The sequence below is a fragment of the Zea mays genome, chromosome 2 (genome assembly GCF_902167145.1).
Source record: "Zea mays cultivar B73 chromosome 2, Zm-B73-REFERENCE-NAM-5.0, whole genome shotgun sequence".
NCBI lineage: Eukaryota > Viridiplantae > Streptophyta > Magnoliopsida > Poales > Poaceae > Zea > Zea mays.
Window position 1 is genome coordinate 57806313 of NC_050097.1, and position 23756 is coordinate 57830068.

A 23756-nucleotide genomic window follows, 5' to 3' on the forward strand; every position below is an offset into this window, starting at 1 on the left:
TAAACGCTGGGGGATAGCACGCGGGCGAGAATTTTACGTGGATGCACGAAGAAATTTGTGCTTTAAAGGTGTACTAAGGAAAGTTAGCTCCATGCTTTAGTCCTGTCGTGTGCGTTCGTCTGCTGCAACCGGTAATACCATTCTTTCTCTATTGAGAAGTTAACCGAGCAATTTATATAAATTTCCATGGACAACTAAGAAGCCATTTCCATGGACAACAAAAAATGATATATTTCGCATAGTGGTGAGAAGTCTTTCTATTGAGCCAAAGGTTTTGGGTTTGTAAGACTTATCTCGGTTATTTCTTTCCAAGATCCCACATATGTGGGAGCCGTTAAGACTAGGTTTGTCCTTTTATATGGACAACTAAGTTTTTTTCTTTTGAATTCCCTTTTGTGTGTAGTAATTTATCTTGACTATTGATTCTTTCTAGTTTTATGACTGTAAAGATCAACTATAGAAGTCATTTTCTTAATAAGACAAGTGATGTATCAGTGTACGGAGAAGAAGGATCTACATATGATTTTTCATTGATTTGGAGAAGACTTATGATAAAATACCAAAGAATGTTATATAGTGGACTTTAGACACACATAAAGTCCCAACAAAGTATACAAGAATTCTTGTGGTAAGTGTTTGAACAAGTGATGGGGACATGAATGATTTTCTGATTAGAATAGAAGTACATCAAGGATTAGCTTTGAGGTTTACCTTTTGCCTTAGTGATGCATAAGGCCAAATGGGATATACCTTGGTGTATACTTTTTGTGGGTGATATAGAGCTAGTTGATGAAAGTCAAACATAAGTAAATAGAAAACTGGAGTTATGGCAAATGACTTAGTCTAAAGGTTTTAGACTCGGTAGAACTAAAACCAAATATATGAGATATGACTTATATAGTGGTACACACGAGAAAGGAGATATTAGTTTGGAAGGTGGAGTAGTGCCCAGAAAGGATATTTTTACTATTTACAATCAATGCTACATAGAGATAGGCATATTAATAAAGATATTAGCCATAAAATCAAAGCATGGTGAAGAAAGTAGCACCAAACATCTGGAATTCTATGTGATAACATACCACAAAAACTAAATGCTAAACTTAAAATGAAGCCATGCTCATGAATTTTTTTCATAAATTCTTTAATAAACACAACATACCATGGGTGAACCTGATCTGGAACAATCACTACATGTATGGAACTGTCCCAAATGAAAAGAAGGTTGGTTCCTTCTGGTAGAAGGATATTCTAAAAACTTTAAACTCCTTCAAAGGTCTCCCAAAAATCATAGGTTTGTGCACTTAAGGCATCGCTTATGGGATGGCAAAGTACATTGTCTTTCATACCATGAATTGTTCTCTTTTTCCATCAACAAAGACAACACCCTTCTACAATCAAAAACAACCATGCATCACATGAAATGCACCATTTACCAGTGTCACAAGAAGCCTTTCGTCAGTTTTAGCTGTTTGTTAGCACCCTACAAGAACTGAGGAATCTCAAAAGAGTGATCAGTGGACATACATCTAGGGAAGTCATCACTACTCGAACAAGGCCTACAAACATTTGATTGAGTCAATACAAGTCCATCTGACCTTTACATGGTTGTGGAAATCAAAATGTTGGCCTAAGCAACAATTCTTCTCTTGGCTGTTTTTGAAAGACTGTTTTTGAAAGACGGACTGAACACTAGAGACATGCTTAGAAGAAGACAAATGAATCTAGAATATTATACATGTGAAAATTGTATCTTACAGAAAGATGAAACTTTGTCTCACTTATTTCTAAGGTGTACCTTTGCGAAAAGATGTTAGACATCGATTGGCATTATGTCACCACTCACCACATTCTTCCAACTCTCATACTATTGTTCAACAAATCAAGAGGCTATTAAAAAGCCCTTGGTACATGGAAGTCATCATAACAATGACTTGGTGCATCTAGAAAAGCATAAATGGATGGATCTTTGAAAGCATCATGACCACAGTGTCCAATTTCAAGGAGTTATTCAAGAAGGAAATGCTACTCGATTGTCATCGAATGAAATCATCGATAACAACTTCTGTTAGACTTTGGATAGAACAATTGTAATTTTTTCACTCTTTCCTCTTCCCTGTCTTAAGCATGTAACTTGTACATATCTCTTTATTGCAATAAAATACTGTAGGGGACCTCCCTACAGTATTTATGTTTCAAAAAAGTTATATTGAATGATGATTAGACCTGCCATGTTGTATGATGCATAATATTAGTTTAAAAAGATATCATGTTTAGCATATAAGTGTTACACGAATATATATATATATATATATATATATATATATATATATATATATGTTGTATTGGATTTTGCTATATAAGAAATGATCGAGTTTGGAATGGTGATGTATATGAATAATATGATAGGCTAGAGGTAGTATAAATTGAAAAAAAACTTATCTAATATCGATTGAGATGGTTTAAGCATGTCAAATGATACAAAGGAAAATTTTATCTAATACAGGTTGAGATGATTTGAACATGTGGAATGGTATAATCTTTTAAACTTTAACTATTTATTTATTTATTTTATTCTATACTAGTTATGACCATGAACTTATGATTATTGTGTAGTATATTTAACCATAGATATGATTTCATTAAGTTTGTATTACAATAGTAAAAATTGCTGGCAAATTTTTTGATAGAAATTATAAATTTTAAGTCTTAATTTACACAAAATATCTTATAAACTAGAATGGAGAGAACTGTCTAGCATACGCAAAATGTCTTACAAACTAGACCGGCGATAGTAAAATTTGTTGGCAAAAATTATAAAATTTAATACTTAATTTATACATAATGTATTGTAAACTAGATCGAAGAAAAGTGTCTAGCGTACCCAGATTGTCTTATACACAATAGGCCTGAGAGAGAAGCCCAAGATAGGTAGGATAGTCGATCGAGTTGGCAACACACGTTTTAGCTCATGCAATTGTGGTTCTATGTTTATTTTCCACAGCAACAAAACGGTCTTTGGGAAGTTACCGTACAACAATTTTAAAATTATGCTACTAACATTTTTTAAAATCCTAGTTTTTTCTAACTTTACAGAAATTTCTACATGCTTCTCAAATCATTCATGCATTCCTAAAGCTTTCTCACTATTTTCTGAAATATTTAAATGGTCAACTGTAACACCCTAAATCTCATTTTGAGAATATAGTAAAAATTTTCAAAGATCTTGAATTAGAATATTTTTTCTTTAGAATTCCCATAACATTTGAAGTCACATCTCCTTAAATAAAAGTTTTATAACTAAAATTTAATAAAAAGATTCTTTTATAAATTAGCATTTATTGAAGTTTATAAGTATTAAGGTGAGAACATTTCTTTTAATAAGAGATCATACAATATAAACTAGTTTCTTAAAATAATTACATGTGTGCTACATATTCAAAAGCAATTGCTTATGTAGAATAATAAATAAATGAATAAAGGAATATATATGTATATACAAATATAATGACATCTCATGCTGGTTCTTATGACTGTGCATTTAAATTGAATTTGAAATTCAAAACCAAATTTGAAAGTGGATTTAAAAATTAAAAAATGAGAAAAAGAAAAGGAAAACACCACTTGGGCCAAAACCACCCATTCGGCCCACTAAGCCTTATTGCCACCGAGCGGCCCAGCCATTTTCCCTACCCCGCGCGGGCCATCTTCCGTGGCGCGCGCACCCACTGGCATGTGGGTCCCTTTGGTCAGCGCCATCTCAGGCTTCTTTCTTCTCCCAACAGAACGCGTGCCTGGCGGGTGAAATCCCCTCCTCGCGTCGTGTTCCGTTCATTGAAATCACAAGATGGCCGCCAGATTTTCTTCATCAGGACTATAAATCTCTTTCTTCCCAGTCCATTGGCCGCATTTGACGAACCGAGAGCTCCTTCGCCTCGGCCATCCTCTCATTGTTGCACGCACGATGAACTGATCGCGCGGATCTCGCGCCGTCGCTCCCTTCTCCGTGGATTCACCGGCCATAGCGATTCCATCGCCTGATTCGACTCCATGGTTCTATAAATTAACCGGGCCGCCTTCCTCTTCCCCTCGGGTACCCTCACGACCGCCTTGTAGCACCGGCCGGACACATTTACGATCGGAGTGCGGGGCACATCGCCGTCAGAGCTCTTCGGTGATTGCCCTCTCTGTTGATTGGGTGGGTCGTCGGTGCTGGGTGCTCGCGATTTCCAGTGATTGAAGCCGTGCGTGGTAACGAGTTCTGCAGCGTGGACCTAGGAAATACCTCATCGACGGCGGGCTTCGCCGTGGATCAATCTCCACCGCAGTTAGGCAGACCGTCGCCAAACTCACGGTATGGACTATCCCATATAGATTCGCCTTCGTCAAGCATCGTATTGCGTCATGGTTCAAAGGATAGGCTTCGTCAGGGCTAGCGGGACCGCTCAACGATCTCCTATGGAGATCACCGTAGTCTGTCTGTCGGGAGGTAGGAGATAAGCTCACGGCCCTCGGATTTTGAGGCGACGATGGAGATTGGGTCTGGAGAACGGCTCGGCCAGGAAGTGATGTGGGCCGTAGATCAAGGGAGGGACGGCACGGATTAAATCTCGCGTACCGGTTCGGCCAAGTCGGTAGTGGCCATTGATCCTTGATCGGATGGCTGGAAGATCGTGTAGTTCATTATCTTTTATGGGCCGTTGGATCGGGATCCGATGACCCCGGTCGCGTACTGATTTAAGCTGGGCGTGATCTAATCTGGATCGTTCAAATTGGATCGGACGACTCCTATCTCGGGATACCCTTTCGTGCGGAGACATTTGCAGAAGAGCCCCTTCTCGTTTTCAGATTCAACCCGTCGTCCATCTCTGGGTTAGTCTGAGTCTGAGAAAGTTTATGATTTAGCCCCTGACCTTCCTGGATTTAGGTGCTCAGCCCAGGAGATAGAAAAATCAGAAAAATAAATTTAGAAAATGATTTTAATGTAAAAATAAATGCTAGAAATTTGTATAATTTATATTTAATTCATTTAACTCTAAATTGAATCATTCCAGTTGCATTAATTTTGTATAAATATTGTCTACCAACCAGTAACAATGTTTAGCCATGAAACTTAAATTAAAATTGTTCATTCGAATTAATCTATTCTAAGTGCTTAATAAACTCCAGAAATTCATAACTTAATAACTGTAACTCCGAATTTAGCGGTTCTTGAACTCACGATACCGTAGCGACGCGTATATTATTGTTATGCAGTTCATTCTTATGTTTGGTGTGATGTAAATTTTGCCTATATCATGTTTGTTTGTATTGCTACGTTTAGCAGTGAGGTCACGTGTCATCTGAAGAGCAAGTTGGTACCTGAAATCTCAAATCCCAGGCAAGTTGTGCCCTTGATCACTTATTTTTACCCATTCATGTTCTGATTAATCATAATGATCTGCATAGGTTAATTTGGATGGGACCCAATAGGTCACCCTAGTTTGACTATCTTTATGCCTTGTTTACCACTAAACTTTTGGGTAGTACTTGCTAGTGCTTTATGTGGATTTGGGCATTGAGATACACATTATTCATGATTATACTTTTGTTATTCGTTGTTATTTACTGTTCATGATAAGATCATTATGTTAATTGGAACATGGAGCGACCACCCGGGAAAATAGTGCTACCACAAGGGTTTATGGACGCCCTTGGCTGATTAATTAGGAAAGCTAGTGGAGGACTACCTTACCCGAAAGGGGCAAGGGCAGTAGGGGAGTGGTCAGTGTAGGGAGGTCCTTGGTTGATTTTGATGCGATGGCGGTCAGGCAAGGGATCCCTGCATTGGAGCTTCCTATAAACTGTAGCGGGTTTTCTAAAGTTAGTGGAACTTTGTAAAGGCATCGTAGTGTTACCCTGCCTCGCCTCCTCGGTAGAGGTGTATGGGAAGTCGCGATCCCTTGGCAGATGGGTAACATGACTTGTGGGTAAAGATGCGCAACCTCTGCAGAGTGTAAAACTGGTATACTAGCCATGCTCACGGTCATGAGCAGCTCGGACCCTCACATGATTAATTTATGGAACTAAATTCAAATTGTCATATGCATTGCATCGCAGGTGATGTTGTTACTTTTGTTCTACTATTTAATTGGGTTGGTATTTACTTATACTTAGTAACTGCTAATAAAATTTTGACCAACTTTAAAAGCAATGCTCAGCTCTAACCATCCTCTTTGGTAAGCCTTACACTTCACGTGAGCTCCCACCTTTGGCGAGTTCATGCACATTATTCCCCACAACTTGTTGAGCGATGAACGTATGTGAGCTCACTCTTGCTGTCTCACACCCCCCCACAGGTCAAGAACAGGTACCGCAGGATGAGGCGCTTGGAGGATGCTGCGATGTGTTCGTGAGAGGTCTAGGCCGTCGTCTCCCAGTCAACTTTGGGTTGCTGGACCGTTGTCTCAATGTAATTATTTATTTATTTTGTACAGAACTCCTATTATTTAGTAAATATGTGACATTCGATCCCGTGCCATGATTCATCATATGTGTGAGACTTGGTCCTGAAAGTCGCCTAGAGGGGGGTGAATAGGCGAAACCTGAAAATTAAAACTTTATCCCCCAACTAGATCCCTTGATTAGTGGTTAGAACAAGATATACAAATATAGGAGTATACAAACTAAATTCTTGCTTGAAAAGAATATTGCTAAATAATGCGGGAGGAATGAATCAAATTAGTTATAGAATAACAAAGCAAGAAGCCTTAGATGAGAAGAGCACTAGGACAAGTTCTTTCTTGCAACGTGTTGCTTCACTAAATGGAAATTTAACTTGAAGCAACACCAAATGATATTGGCAAAGAATGGAGCAAGAAAAACTTAGAATACGAGAAAACAAACAAATCACAAGCAATAAACACAATGGACACGGGTGATTTGTTTTACCGAGGTTCGGCCCTCGAAGGCTTAGTCCCCGTTGAGGAGTCCACTTAAGGACGAGTTTTTTCAACCCTTTCCCTCTCTCCCTCGATCACACAAGGATCGGCGAGCTCTTCTTCTTCTCAAGGATCACTCTCGATCCCGCAAGGACCACCACACACTTTGGTGTCTCTTGCTAGCTTTTACAAGCCTCCAAAACTTTGGAGGAAGTTCAATGGGAGTCAAAACTCCACGCGCAAATGAACACAAAGATGAAGCACACACTATCTCTCGATGAATCTCACAAGGCACTAGTGCTAAACTCAAATGAGTAGCTCTCTTTTGCTTGCTCTCTCTTTTGTGGCACTTGTGTTGGTTGTAGTGGTCTAAATCTTGTGTATAGGATGGATCAATGAATATATGTGGTTGGGAGGGCTTGAGTTTGTCAACTATATGACTTGGAATGTTGCTTGGGCTCCCATACCTTGAAGTGGCCGGTTGGGGTGGTATTTATAGCCACCAACCAAAAACTAGCCGTTGATGAAGGCTGTCTATCGCATGGTGCACCGGACAGTCCGGTGCACACCGGACATGTCCGGTGCGCCAGCCACGTCACCTGACCGTTAGGGTTCCGACCGTTGGAGCGCTGACTTCTGGGCCCGCCTGGATGTCCGGTGGCGCACCGGACATGTACTGTAGAGTGTCCGGTGCGCCATGACGCGCGTGCCTGACTTCTGCGCGCTCTGGCGCGCATTTAATGCGCCTGCAGGTGACCGTTGGCGCCGAAGTAGCCGTTGCTCCGCAGTTACACCGGACAGTCCGGTGTACACCGGACATGTCCGGTGAATTATAGCGGAGCAGCCGTTGCAGTTTCCCGAAGCTGGCGAGTTCCTGAGGCCGCTCTTCCTTGGAGCACCGGACACTGTCCGGTGTACACCGGACAGTCCGGTGAATTATAGCGGAGTCGCCTCTGAAATTTCCCGAAGGTGACGAGTTTGAGTTGGAGTCCTCTGGTGCACCGGACATGTCCGGTGGCACACCGGACAGTCCGGTGCGCCAGACCAGAGGTGCCTCGGTTGCCCTTATGCTCTTTTGTTGAACCCAATACTTGGTCTTTTTATTGGCTAAGTGTGAACCTTTGGCACCTGTATAACTTGTACACTAGAGCAAACTAGTTAGTCCAAATATTTGTGTTGGGCAATTCAACCACCAAAATTAATTAGGGACTAGGTGCAAGCCTAATTCCCTTTCAATCTCCCCCTTTTTGGTGATTGATGCCAACACAAAACAAAGCAAATATAAAAGTGCATGATTGAACTAGTTTGCATAATGTAAGTGCAAAGGTTGCTTGGAATTTAGCCAATATAAATACTTACATGATGTGCATGGATTGTTTTCTTTGTTTTTAACATATTGGACCACATTTGCACCACATGTTTTGTTTTTGCAAAGTATTTTGTAAATCCTTTTCAAAGTTCTTTTGCAAATAGTCAAAGGTAGATGAGTAAGATTTTTGCGAAGCATTTTCAAGATTTGAAATTTTCTCCCCCTGTTTCAAATGCTTTTCCTTTGACTAAACAAAACTTCCCCTCAAATAAATTCTCCTCTTAGTGTTCAAGAGGGTTTTAAGATATCAAGTTTTGAAAATACTACTTGCTCCCCCTTTAGAACACAAAGAGATACCAATTTGAAATTTTCCAATTGAAAACCATTAATTTTAAAATTTAGGATGGTGGTGCGGTCCTTTTGCTTTGGGCTCATATTTTCTCCCCCTTTGGTATGAATCGCCAAAAACGGATACTCGGAATGAAATATAGGCCCTTTCCTAACGACATTCTCCCCTTTGGCAAATAAAACATATAAGTGAAGATTATACCAAAGACGGAGAGTGATGCGGAGCGACGGCGAAGGATTAGTAGAGTGGAGTGCAAGCCTTTGTCTTTGCCGAAGACTCCAATTCCCTTTCAATATATCTATGACTTGGTTTGAAATACACTTGAGAACACATTAGTCATATAAAAGAGATATGATCAAAAGGATATATCAAATTAAGCATGATCATAGTTCTATATAACATAGATTGCTCCCCCTAAGTATGTGCATGGAGAGGAACACATATTTTGGCCTTAAATGCCAATTGTACATAATGAGAACATATCTATATTATACGGAATGTGAAGTGCATTGTGTCATAGTATAAGTGTGATGCTTATGACAGTTTATGCACTTATGAAAGCATGTTGTAAACATTTCAAGCATTTTCCCTTAAGGATTTCAAAGAGGCTTAAGGACCATCCACCTTTGGAATAAAGGCAGCTTATCCTCGTTACAAGGTTAAGCTTTAAGCTCTTTGACAATTAAATCACTTCATCTAGTTTAAACAAGGATGCATTAAAGCATGAATGAATTTTTGAGAAGTTACACTAGATATGAAGCAGGGATATGCATGGACATGCTTTCTCTTCCTTTTAAACAAGATATGTAAAGAGAGTATAGAAAAGGAAGATTTAGGTACAAGTTTAAATGAAAGGATATAGTTTTACCTTTTTGTACCTTTACATAGGGACGCTCTCTTCATTGTGCATTGTCCTTAGTCTTAGATGCTTAAGACCTATTCTTAATGACAATATATGGAAATATTTTGCACAAGAGAGAGTTCTACAACTAGTGATCTTTTCAAGTTATTGTTAGCATATATCAAATGGATCACAAGTTGCATAAATGTATCATGAATTCTCTTTTTAACTTAGTGCATATCAAGAGAGATATCGATTGTTAGTATATACGGCACTAATAAGCATGATTGTTGATTGAAGTCATTCAATGATCAAACAAATAACAGATGTGATCAAAAGAACAACATATGCATTAGATTATCAATTAAGCTTAGAGTAGGAGAATCCAGCAAATATGCTACTTTAGAGTGAAGGACATGAATTTAAAAGTAGTAGCATACTTCATGAGAAACTTATTCTCATGCAAGAGACTATATGAAATTACTGAGATAAAGCAATAGTCTCAATAAAATCAAGATATAAGAATAGACTCCCCCTAAAGATATGCATCGAGTATTTGAATTGAATGGATGTATTTACTTTAAAGACAGATAGGGAGAAGCATTATACATCTTGATCAAGGCTCATAAATTTTGCAATGAACAACTTAAGCCTAGTATTCTCATTATGAAAGGATTTGGAATACTCACAACCACACCATTGATTGTTTCGTAAAAGTAGGTGGTGTTGTTCTTGATGTTTTCCTCTTTCATTTGAGACTCCTCCCTTTGTAGTTGTTTCCTTTTTCCTTTGCTTTTACCTTTCTTCTTTTGGGTGAAGAACAACCCATGAGGCTTGTGTACTTTCTCTTTTGTAGATATTCATAAGTAGGCTCAAGAGATACTTTGTTAGTAACACAAGCACTAGTTTCCATTTTTGTAACCATTTTTGATAAGGAATGAAAAGCTAGACTACTAAAACATGGAAACTTCATAGCATGAACTAGATTATCCATAGATGATGTTATGCTCAATTTTAACTCATAAAACAAGCATAAATAATCCATTGAGATTATAGGAATAAATCTAATTCATGATTTGGAAAGCGATAAATGTGAAAGAATCATATCCAATTTGAGTAAGTAGAAATACATCATAAGACATTGGATTGATTTTTCTTTTCATGTTAGATTACACGCTTCCAAAGAGAAACTTATTCTCTACAAGTGAGACTACTTGGGTTACTTAGATAAAATCATTAGTCTCACTATTCTAGTTATAGAGAGAGTTTTCCTTTTATAGGTGTCCTAAGGATTTGAATTCCTTACATGACACCTTATTCTTTTAAGAACTTGAAATATCTCCCTATATCTAGAATCATGGCAATAATAGAATGAGTAGCGAAAAACATGCCATGAGACTTGCAATAATTTTAAAGCATGTAGATTGCCATAGGATGGAAATGATGAGTATGCAATCTACCATATGAGAGGAAATTCTTCAAAGAATGGTAAATAAGATTTTAAAGATATTTGAAGTGCTATGTATTTCTATGTGACTACACAAGACACATAAGAAATGATAGTTTAAAATACTTGCACTTAAAAGCATAGAAGTTACCATCCTTTGGCTTTCCTCCATGTTGTAGGCCTTAATTTTTCGCACATGATATCTCTTCACTTCCTACAACATATAATATCTTCCTCGAGATGATATGAGTTTAAGACATAGCAATTTGAAGAATAACCTTGGGTCAATCATGTATATAGATCATTGAAGATTGATAGTTTGAGTTGATAAGAATTGAATGGACTCTCTCAAGCACCCCAAGGCTTCATACCATCTCCTACTCCTGCAAAGCTTGTCAATCATATTTTGGTACCCATCGCTTGATGGGTCCATCATGGTTAGTCAACAAAGATCTAGGAACCCAAGAGTCCTTTGTGTTAGCACTTGGTAAACTCATTACCTTTCTAACACAAGTTGCCATTTTGGGTTGCCTAGTTACATGAGAATCAATTGACAAGTTAGGAGTGGGATTGTTACCAGTGGGACAATCCTTGCATTGATGTCCCTTCTTTCGGCATGTGTAGCATAGTCATTTTTCAAGTTTTGAAGCTTTCTTCTTTCCTTGTTTGTTGCTTGCTACATGGTTAGTAAAAACTTTCTTTTCTAACCCTATGCCTCTTTGTTTTAAATGGGGACAAGATCTAAGTAAGTGTCCCTTCTTTGAGCATTTAAAACAAAGTCTATCATCCTTGTTAATAATCAAGCCATTTTTAATGTAGGGACATGACCTAATCAAATGCCCTTTTTCGAAGCATTCACTACACCTCTTAATGTGAAGTGTGGCTTGATTATTACCTTGGGTGTTACCTTTTGTAGAGGCGTGGTTGAGGCTTTTGGAGGAGGTGTTGAATTTCATCTTTTGTTTCTTCCTCTTGGCAATCCTCAAATCATTGACATTTTCTTCAAGGGATGTAGTGCATGCCACGGTTGTTCCCGTCTCAAGCTTCTTCACCATGTGATCACGGTTATCTTGAGAAGGTTGAGCAATGCACTTCCCTTTTAGTTGTGTCAAGCTCATTTTTAGCCTCTCATTTTCTTCCTTGAGCTTTTGATATGTATCATCATTTGTTCCTGTAAGTTCTAGCTCAAAAGAAGATTTGCTTGTCGACAGACAACAAGCATTAGCACATGGTAATATAGTATCAATTTGAATACATGTGCATGAGTGAGGTTGTTGGGATTTTAAATTTTCTATCACAACCTCATGAGCAATGTTTAATATGATATGATCATCTCTAAGATTTTCATGAGAGCATAGGAGCATATCATATTTTTCTTGAAAAGCTAGATTTTCAATTTTTAGCTTTTCTACTTGGTCCTTAAGCAAGGTATTCTTATTTACTAATTGAGCGATACAATGTAAAGCGTTATCTTGCTCAATTGAAATAGTTTCATACCTTTGGACCAAATCAACATGAGAGCACTTTAGCTCCTCATGTTCTTTAGTCAACTCGTCAAAGCATTGCATCTTCATGGAGAGAATACTTTCTAGCCTTTGACGAGATTCGCCTTGCTCTCTCGCTCTTTCTAGAAATTTGAGCATGACCGCCTTATCTTCTTGGCTTAGGCGAGCGTAGAGTTGCACAAAGCTTCTTTCTTCCTCCTCATCCTTATTTGTGCTTCCGCTATCATTTTCATTAGCCACACAACATATGTGGGAATCGAAATGGGAAGACAAACCTCTTGGAGAGGTGGATTCATCGTTTGGTCTCCTCCGTTCATTTTCTTCTTCTTCCTTGCAAGGGTTAGTATCACGAATACCAAAGGAAGTAGAAGCACAAAATGAACTATCATGTTTGGACTCATCAAATTTGCTTTTAATTCTAGTCCAAATATCATGCGCATCATGGATTGATTCGTCATAATTCGATATGAAGGCACGATAATCTTCTTTGCTAAGAGAATTGCTTAAGATGTCAAAAGCTAGGTAGTTTAAGCGAAAACATCTTTGATCCTCCTCGGAGACAATTTTTTCGTTATAACTAGGAGGGAAGATACTCTTGTCTAAAATTTGTTCTAATTGTGGATCTACCGTTCTAAAAGCGTTTATTACTCTAGTAGACCATGAATCATAATTAGAACAATTGGAAAGTAATATCTCAAGAGTTACCTCCTTGTTCTCTTGGGTCTTCTTGTTCTTTTGGGATCTTTTACGAGCCATCACTTCGAGTTGTTAGACTCAAGATGAAGTGCCTAGCTTTGATACCAATTCAAAGTCGCCTAGAGGGGGTGAATAGGCGAAACCTGAAAATTAAAACTTTATCCCCCAACTAGATCCCTTGATTAGTGGTTAGAACAAGATATACAAATATAGGAGTATACAAACTAAATTCTTGCTTGAAAAGAATATTGCTAAATAATGCGGGAGGAATGAATCAAATTAGTTATAGAATAACAAAGCAAGAAGCCTTAGATGAGAAGAGCACTAGGACAAGTTCTTTCTTGCAACGTGTTGCTTCACTAAATGGAAATTTAACTTGAAGCAACACCAAATGATATTGGCAAAGAATGGAGCAAGAAAAACTTAGAATACGAGAAAACAAACAAATCACAAGCAATAAACACAATGGACACGGGTGATTTGTTTTACCGAGGTTCGGCCCTCGAAGGCTTAGTCCCCGTTGAGGAGTCCACTTAAGGACGAGTTTTTTCAACCCTTTCCCTCTCTCCCTCGATCACACAAGGATCGGCGAGCTCTTCTTCTTCTCAAGGATCACTCTCGATCCCGCAAGGACCACCACACACTTTGGTGTCTCTTGCTAGCTTTTACAAGCCTCCAAAACTTTGGAGGAAGTTCAATGGGAGTCAAAACTCCACGCGCAAATGAACACAAAGATGAAGCACACACTATCTCTCGATGAATCTCACAAGGCACTAGTGCTAAACTCAAATGAGTAGCTCTCTTTTGCTTGCTCTCTCTTTTGTGGCACTTGTGTTGGTTGTAGTGGTCTAAATCTTGTGTATAGGATGGATCAATGAATATATGTGGTTGGGAGGGCTTGAGTTTGTCAACTATATGACTTAGAATGTTGCTTGGGCTCCCATACCTTGAAGTGGCCGGTTGGGGTGGTATTTATAGCCACCAACCAAAAACTAGCCGTTGATGAAGGCTGTCTGTCGCATGGTGCACCGGACAGTCCGGTGCACACCGGACATGTCCGGTGCGCCAGCCACGTCACCTGACCGTTAGGGTTTCGACCGTTGGAGCGCTGACTTCTGGGCCCGCCTGGATGTCCGGTGGCGCACCGGACATGTACTGTAGAGTGTCCGGTGCGCCATGACGCGCGTGCCTGACTTCTGCGCGCTCTGGCGCGCATTTAATGCGCCTGCAGGTGACCGTTGGCGCCGAAGTAGCCGTTGCTCCGCAGTTACACCGGACAGTCCGGTGTACACCGGACATGTCCGGTGAATTATAGCGGAGCAGCCGTTGCAGTTTCCCGAAGCTGGCGAGTTCCTGAGGCCGCTCTTCCTTGGAGCACCGGACACTCTCCGGTGTACACCGGACAGTCCGGTGAATTATAGCGGAGTCGCCTCTAAAATTTCCCGAAGGTGACGAGTTTGAGTTGGAGTCCTCTGGTGCACCGGACATGTCCGGTGGCACACCGGACAATCCGGTGCGCCAGACCAGAGGTGCCTCGGTTGCCCTTATGCTCTTTTGTTGAACCCAATACTTGGTCTTTTTATTGGCTAAGTGTGAACCTTTGGCACCTGTATAACTTGTACACTAGAGCAAACTAGTTAGTCCAAATATTTGTGTTGGGCAATTCAACCACCAAAATTAATTAGGGACTAGGTGTAAGCCTAATTCCCTTTCAGGTCCCAGCACACCTGGTGATTATGTTCGCGCCCGAGTCTTGGTGCCCCGAAACCCGGGTGTGACAGAAGTGGTATCAAAGGAATGTTGACTGTAGGACGAAACCTAGATAGGACTGGACAACCAATACTTACTTACCTTTGCTACTTTGATTCTTTTCTAAACTTTTCTTAATCTTTTCTCATCTATTTCCGCTTTACTCTGATCATTCTTACCTTATCTTTCTAAAGACATTTGTGGATTTCACACTTTGAAATCATGTACCTAAAGTGACCTTTAGGAATAGGAGACCTACTCTTAGGAACAAAAACAAAACTATTTTTGTAGGTATCTATACACTTGAATGTTTGTTCTTATGATATTTGTCTGATTTGGATCTTTGATTGATTGTGATGAGTTGTGGAGTAATGTCCACAATTACTTCTGCATATACATATAGGAAAAAAATGCTTATAAAATAACTAGATAAACTAAATTATCCCTCATTAAAGTATCTAGCCTAACAATATCCATCTAATCTTGAAAGATTCTATCATACATAGATCAATCTTATCTTAAAAGATACTCATCTTATCTTGAAAAGATCTTATGTCACCCTTATAGATCTAACTGACCTCAAAAGATTCTACCCTATCCTTATGGATTCATCTTGCCCTAATTAACATATTTATCCCACTCTAGAATAACAACCACGAGCAGAATATATAACTCAACCAATAGAGTCATGATGAATTGTATAACCTATCTACTCCCACCTAACATCAAACAAGGTTTTGATCTACACCATGTAGTCCATCTCACTCATAACTATCTTAACCATATTCCCCCAACTTCGATGATATACACTGACCCCGACTCAATAAGACCAAGACTGGAGAAGAAAAGATCAACCTCGTCAAGGAAGGAGAGAAGTCAAACTCGACCTTCAACTGCATTGCCACTCAACACGGAATTCTTTCTCACCATAAACTTTCTTACCCTAGGTTATTCTTCCCTAACCTACCCATCTTTTATTCTACATAATAAAATGGCTAAACATAGTATACCCATGTGTTCCTAATCATTTCCTTATTTAATGACTTAAAAAAAGTATATAGAAAACATTTGTGCTTAAAACCACTTGAAAAAAAACTCGAAGCTAAACTGCAACCAAACATTTGGCTTTCTATATCTCTTTTCTTACAAATATCAAGGACGAGATTTCTGTTAAGTGGGTAGGATTTGTAACACCCTAAATCTCATTTTGAGAATATAGTAAAAATTTTCAAAGATCTTGAATTAGAATATTTTTTTTCTTTAGAATTCCCATAACATTTGAAGTCACATCTCCTTAAATAGAAGTTTTATAACTAAAATTCAATAAAAAGATTCTTTTATAAATTAGCATTTATTGAAGTTTATAAGTATTAAGGTGAGAACATTTCTTTTAATAAGAGATCATACAATATAAACTAGTTTCTTAAAATAATTACATGTGTGCTACATATTCAAAAGCAATTGCTTATGTAGAATAATAAATAAATGAATAAAGGAATATATATGTATATACAAATATAATGACATCTCGTGCTGGTTCTTATGACTGTGCATTTAAATTGAATTTGAAATTCAAAACCAAATTTGAAAGTGGATTTAAAAATTAAAAAAATGAGAAAAAGAAAAGGAAAACACCACTTGGGCCAAAACTACCCATTCGGCGCACTAAGCCTTATTGCCACCGAGCGGCCCAGCCATTTTCCCTACCCCGCGCGGGCCATCTTCCGTGGCGCGCGCACCCACTGGCATGTGGGTCCCTTTGGTCAGCGCCATCTCAGGCTTCTTTCTTCTCCCAACAGAACGCGTGCCTGGCGGGTGAAATCCCCTCCCCGTGTCGTGTTCCGTTCATTGAAATCACGAGATGGGCACCGGATTTTCTTCATCAGGACTATAAATCTCTTTCTCCCCAGACCATTGGCCGCCATTGACGAACCGAGAGCTCCTTCGCCTCGGCCATCCTCTCATTGTTGCACGCGCGATGAACTGACCGCGCGGATCTCGCGCCGTCGCTCCCTTCTCCGCGGATTCACCGGTTATAGAGATTCCATCGCCTGATTCGACTCCATGGCTCTATAAATTAACCGGGCCGCCTTCCTCTTCCCCTCGGGTACCCTCACGACCGCCTTGTAGCACCGGCCGGACACATTTACGATCGGAGTGCGGGGCACATCGCCGTCAGAGCTCTTCGGTGATTGCCCTCTCTGTTGATTGGGGGGGTCGTCGGTGCCGGGTGCTCGCGATTTCCAGTGATTGAAGCCGTGCATGGTAACGAGTTCTGCAACGTGGACCTCGGAAATACCTCATCGACGGCGGGCTTCGCCGTGGATCAATCTCCACCGCAGTTAGGCAGACCGTCGCCAAACTCACGGTATGGACTATCCCATATAGATTCGCCTTCGTCAAGCATCGTATTGTGTCATGGTTCAAAGGATAGGCTTCGTCAGGGCTAGCGGGACCGCTCAACGATCTCCTATGGAGATCACCGTAGTATGTCTGTCGGGAGGTAGGAGATAAGCTCACGGCCCTCGGATTTTGAGGCGACAATGGAGATTGGGTCTGGAGAACGGCTCGACCAGGAAGTGCTGTGGGCCGTAGATCAAGGGAGGGACGACACGGATTAAATCTCGCGTACCGGTTCGGCCAAGTCGGTAGTGGCCATTGATCCTTGATCGGATGGCTGGAAGATCGTGTAGTTCATTATCTTTTATGGGCCGTTGGATCGGGATCCGATGACCCCGGTTGCGTACTGATTTGAGCTGGGCGTGATCTAATCTGGATCGTTCAAATTGGATCGGACGACTCCTGTCTCGGGATACCCTTTCGTGCGGAGACATTTGCAGAAGAGCTCCTTCTCGTTTTCAGATTCAACCTGCCGTCCATCTGTGGGTTAGTCTGAGTATGAGAAAGTTTATGATTTAGCCCCTGACCTTCCTGGATTTAGGTGCTCAGCCTAGGAGATAGAAAAATCAGAAAAATAAATTTAGAAAATGATTTTAATGTGAAAATAAATGCTAGAAATTTGTATAATTCATATTTAATTCATTTTAACTCTAAATTGAATCATTCCAGTTGCATTAATTTTGTATAAATATTGTCTACCAACAAGTAACAATGTTTAGCCATGAAACTTAAATTAAAATTGTTCATTCGAATTAATCTATTCTAGGTGCTTAATAAACTCCAGAAATTCATAACTTAATAACCGTAACTCCGAATTTAGCGGTTCTCGAACTCACGATACCGTAGCGACACGTATATTATTGTTATGCAGTTCATTCTTATGTTTGGTGTGATGTAAATTTTGCCTATATCATGTTTGTTTGTATTGCTACGTTTAGCAGTGAGGTCACGTGTCATCTGAAGAGCAAGTTGGTACCTGAAATCTCAAGTCCCAGGCAAGTTGTGCCCTTGATCACTTCTTTTTACCCATTCATGTTCTGATTAATCATAATGATATGCATAGGTTAATTTTGATGGGACCCAATAGGTCACCCTAGTTTGACTATCTTTATGCCTTGTTTACCACTAAACTTTTAGGTAGTACTTGCTAGTGCTTTATGTGGATTTGGGCATTGAGATACACATTATTCATGATTATACTTTTGTTATCCGTTGTTATTTACTGTTCATGATAAGATCATTATGTTAATTGGAACATGGAGCGACCACCCGGGAAAACAGTGCTACCACAAGGGTTTATGGACGCCCTTGGCTGATTAATTAGGAAAGCTAGTGGAGGACTACCTTACCCGAAAGGGGCAAGGGCAGTAGGAGAGTGGTCAGTGTAGGAAGGTCCTTGGTTGATTTTGCTTCGATGGCGGTCAGGCAAGGGATCTCTGCATTGGAGCTTCCTATAAACTGTAGCGGGTTTTCTGAAGCTAGTGGAACTTTGTAAATACCTCATAGTGTTACCCTGCCTTGCCTCCTCGGTAGAGGTGTATGGGAAGTCGTGATCCCTTGGCAGATGGATAACATGACTTGTGGATAAAGATGCGCAACCTTTGCAGAGTGTAAAACTGGTATACTAGCCGTGCTCACGGTCATGAGCAGCTCGGACCCTCACATGATTAATTTATGGAACTAAATTCAAATTGTCATATGCATTGCATCGAAGGTGATGTTGTTACTTTTGTTCTACTATTTAATTGGGTTGATATTTACTTATACTTAGTAACTGCTAATAAAATTTTGACCAACTTTAAAAGCAATGCTCAGCTCTAACCATCCTCTTTGGTAAGCCTTAAACTTCACGTGAGCTCCCACCTTTGGCGAGTTCATACACATTATTCCCCACAACTTGTTGAGCGATGAACGTATGTGAGCTCACTCTTGCTGTCTCACACCCCCCACAGGTCAAGAACAGGTACCGCAGGATGAGGCGCTTGGAGGATGCTGCGATGTGTTCGTGAGAGGTCGAGGCCGTCGTCTCCCAGTCAACTTTGGGTTGCTGGACCGTTGTCTCTTATAATGTAATTATTTATTTATTTTGTACAGAACTCCTATTATTTAGTAAATATGTGACATTCGATCTTGTGCCATGATTCATCATATGTGTGAGACTTGGTCCCAGCACACCTGGTGATTATGTTCGCGCCCGAGTCCTTGGTGCCCCGAAACCCGGGTGTGACATCAACCCTACTTATTTCTACATACTATCATTTATAATTCCTTATAAGCACCGCGACATTACCCAGCCAGCAGCAGCCTGGTAGTACCCAATAGCTTCAAACATAAGATGGGGTAATAATTAGTGCATTTTTCAAGGACATCTGTAATGTTTCATCCTCAATTGTCCTAGAGACGATGAGGCAGTATGGATCATGGCAGCTGATCACATAACACCGATAAACATTCAGAAAAAAATTTATCGAAGCTAATCTCACAACACCGATAACATTCAGAAAAAAACTTATCGGTCAAACATCTGCCCAAAGATCTCAAGAATTTGAAGTAATGTGTGTCGTAGCCAGTATCTGTAAGTGTGACACTAATTTGTAAATCTGAGATATCATATTATACTGTCTGCAATCCCCTTGTCCTGAAAAGAGAAAAAAGACATGAATTATATAAAAAAAATTGTTGTGCTAGGAAGCTCTAAACTCATATAATCACAAATCGATTGCCAATTTACCCGATGATAATTTAATTGCTAGTTTACATTATGCTGACATTTTTGTCAATAAAAGAAAAGATGCATAGAAAAAACAAAGAGCAATCTTCTTTTCGGCGGTTGGCATTAGTTTTCCATGACTTCCCCATTGCTGCTGCGTTGGAAGAATAGACAAATACCTCATCCCACCCACGAAGGGAACATGTCAATATCTTAATCTTGTGGCACTGTGGGGTTTAAGTGGCACAGTGCTCTGTAACTCGCGGTTCAAAGTGAGTTAAGGCTAAACATCGTATTTTTTTACAAAATTACACTGGGTGAACGTACACATGTAAACTCTAACTATGAGCATTTTCGAAAACTGGGTCATCGACGAAGTGGTTAATATTAGAATATTAGCTCTCACGGAGAGTCGAACCTATACATACAATTCTACAAATATCATATTCTAACCACAGATGAAAAGATCCTGCGCATTAATGTTGCAGCGGCGAGTCAAACGCCTAATCTTCTCACACGCACGAGTGCGTCCAACTAACAATGCATTAAAGCATCCAAAGCATCCTTCAAAAACTAAAAGAAGCGTTAAGCTTAAGGACTTGTTTAACCTATTAGTTTGAAGATAGTGGACTCAGAGTGCAGGCATCACATTAATCTTCCTTTTAATGCTAGTACGAACCCAGGAGTAGACTACTGCAAGAAACTGACACGTTGTTAGAGGGAACAAAGCATTAACCCAGTTGCTTGAAGATACTGCCATTGAACATCATAGCCCAACTTGAATAAACAACACAGAGTTTGGAGCCTCCATAATACCACCACAAGTGTCATTAGTTCAAGCTACAGTTCTAATGTCAACCCATAGGACCACTCTCGATTTTATTCAATTTTTTTTCTGGTTCGTGTAATGTTCCATCATATATTTGTCTTATATGCTCTAAACATCCAGTGGTGGGGCGGGTGGGGCTCGAGCCCCCTACCGCTCCACTACAGCCCTTCCCTAATCTAAAATGTATACAATATAATGTAGAAGAAGCTTCTATACTGCAGCAATTTAGTTCAGTCCCTTCTAAACTTTTTTCGGGCTCCATTCCTGGCTCTAAATAGTTTTAACTCTGCTTCTATATTTGTTTGCAATTTTTTGTAGCAGACACTCTCAAGCACAACTGTACTTAATATTATTGAAACAATAGAACATTTGTGGCTGATTTGGTTCCCAGGGAATTGGAGGGGATCCCTTACTATTCAAATTTAAATAGCAAGGGATTTCCTCCCTATGGATACCCTCCAATTCTCTTGTTATCAAACCAGCCCTTATGGAATTATTAAGCCAAGTGGAGAGTTTTATCAATCAAAAGTTTAATAGGGTGGGTCTGAGAAAATACCCCATCATTTTTACAAAGGCTGCATCGAACCTAGGACCATTGGCTCACTAGAAAAACTGTCAGGCCTGTACTTAGACCTCTCCTTCATCAGATTTATCTAAATATTTCAGAAGCCTCATACGCACAAAAACTTTTTAGCCAAATGAAAACACCTCAATCACCTAACAACGATTAAGCAGGACAAATTTTAGCACCCCATCCTCATCACGCCAAGTACTGAGTGAGGACTCCTTCAAAGAGGAATATTACAGGAATCAGCACGTGCATCGTAATGGTAGACATGTGCCACGACCCCAAGACATGCACATACACTCGTGTGCATGCCCACAAGAAGACATAGTGCTCGCAGGCACACATCCCACTAAGAATCTAACACAGATCAACCAGATAAGCAGAGAGTTTATATTTTTTTTATTTGCTGCCAAATTATTTTTGCAGCTGTGGAGCTGCTACTAATATGAATATCATAAGTCAATGTTTGAAGCCAAGTGCGGCTTCACTAAAAGCAAGATCATTGACCTGGCCTGAGAGAGCAGTATTGGTGCTGCACCATGCATGGGCAAAGTCATTAATACCTTCGACATGAAGATAAGTTTGTCTGCCATAAACGGGCCATAACAGATCCACACACATACACACAAAAAAAGGTTGTGCACGACCTATGGAAGAGGCTCCAACAGGCTAGGTGGGTAACCACTAGGTGAGGTTTATATACCTAGGATAGCACATGTAAGCACAGCTGCACAGATATGTGGTATCCACGAATGTACTAATCTTTCTTTTATAATCCGAAAAGACTGAACGTCATGGGTATGATCCCACCACATTTCATTCACGGATATGTTCATTCAAGTTCAACTGCAGCTCAAAATTGGACTAAAAAACTCGACATGAGGGTAAGACCGTCCTCACGGCATTACACACAGGTCTAGAGGACTTAGACCTATGCTTTGACATGAGACAACAAGGGGATTTTTTTAACCGTGGTCTGAAATTTGCTCTCACGAGGAGTCGAACTCAGGACCTAAGGAGTACTACTAAACCACCTAACTAACTAGAGGCCCTTTCGCGCTCAAAATTGTACTGTTGCCATGATAATGTAAAAATGTTATAAAACAAAGCAAATATAATAAAACGATTCCTTGACTGCCTAGTTACTAAACATATGCTGAGAAGCCCGTTCTGTAGCTAGATCAGCCCCATACCATTTTATAAGTAATCATGTCTCACAAGGAAATCCACTTAGTTACTGATTTACGTACACACATGTACCATCCCAGATCTATTACTCTAATACCATGTCCTTATAAAGTCTGAAAACTACTATGAGGTCTGACATTTCTCAAGCATATAATGCTGGACCACAAAATCGCACATAGTTATCTTGTATGAATTATGATGGTATGCAGCCAAAAAACCAAGCATTGTGTGAAAGGTGGTCCACTACCATCTCCAACGTCCCACCCCAAACCTCCCCCACCCCACGTCCAGGGCATTATGGGGTGAAAACCCCCTCCAGCAGCGCCCCCACAGCACACCCCATATGAGGGGAGAGAAGGAAACCCCATATCTCTACTACACCTTAAGGCTGGAGCGAGGGCGTCCACCACCCTCACCGTGCCCCCGCTCCAGCCCGCGCCCGCGCCGTCTTCCTCCCTGCAATCCCGCCCCCGCCCGCGCCGTCCCTTCCCTGCATCCCGCGCCGCCCCCGCGCTCTCATCCGCTACCCATCTATCTCACCGCCGACCTCGCCCACCCTGCCTCCCACGATGGGGAGCGCCATCAGCGACCGCCACATCCGCGACCTCGCCCACCCTGCCTCCCACGATGGGGAGCCACATCCGCGACAGCCAGCACGCCAAGCGTGGATCTCGCGCAACTCCCAGCGCGCACCACCGCAAATCTCGCCGCGACATCCATGGCGCCGCCCTCCCCCTCCCACACCCCCCCGTGAGGGCGTCCACACCATGCCCCGCCTGCCCGCCTCCCCACGATGTTATTTGCCCGAGCCCCGCCATTCCCGCGGTAGGGAAGATGTCCCACCCCCCGTTCCGCTCCACACACAGTGCCAGACCCTCGTAGTGCCCTCGCCTGCGCGCCCTCGCCTCCTGAGCCGCCCCTCTAGCATGGGGTAAGGATAGAAGCAGCCAAAGACATTTGTGCAACAAGGTACTGCATGGAAACAACCTAGCTCTGGCAATGGCGGAGGCGGGGGAGAAGGCGATGGTAGTTGTGCTTCGCGGTGACGTCGCCGGCTCCCTCCTCGCCAAGACCACGCAGGGCCACGCCGACGTCCTCCTCCTCGACTCGTAAGCCCCCTCTTCCTTGCTCGCTTTGTTCCTACGCCAATCGATCTGTTCCTTGTGTGCCTCCTCGGCCCAAAGGTGCATGGTTCAGTCGCCCTGGTCCCCTGCCAGCACCCAATCCTTAGGGATATGACCGGAT

At 41.0% G+C, this 23756-nt stretch overlaps 1 protein-coding gene across 3 annotated transcripts in view; it reads right to left on the reverse strand.

The window, feature by feature from the left end:
- Positions 1-19546: 19546 nt before the first annotated feature.
- LOC100277370 (uncharacterized) overlaps positions 19547-23756 on the reverse strand; it is a 30299-nt gene continuing 26089 nt past the window's right edge. For 2 of the 3 annotated variants that reach the window (XM_035965287.1, XM_008671219.2), the window contains one exon: positions 19547-19854. The gene's annotated coding sequence lies outside the window, so the exon portion shown is untranslated. The remainder of the gene's footprint in view (positions 19855-23756) is intronic. The other variant, XR_004856213.1, reaches the window with a different exon arrangement.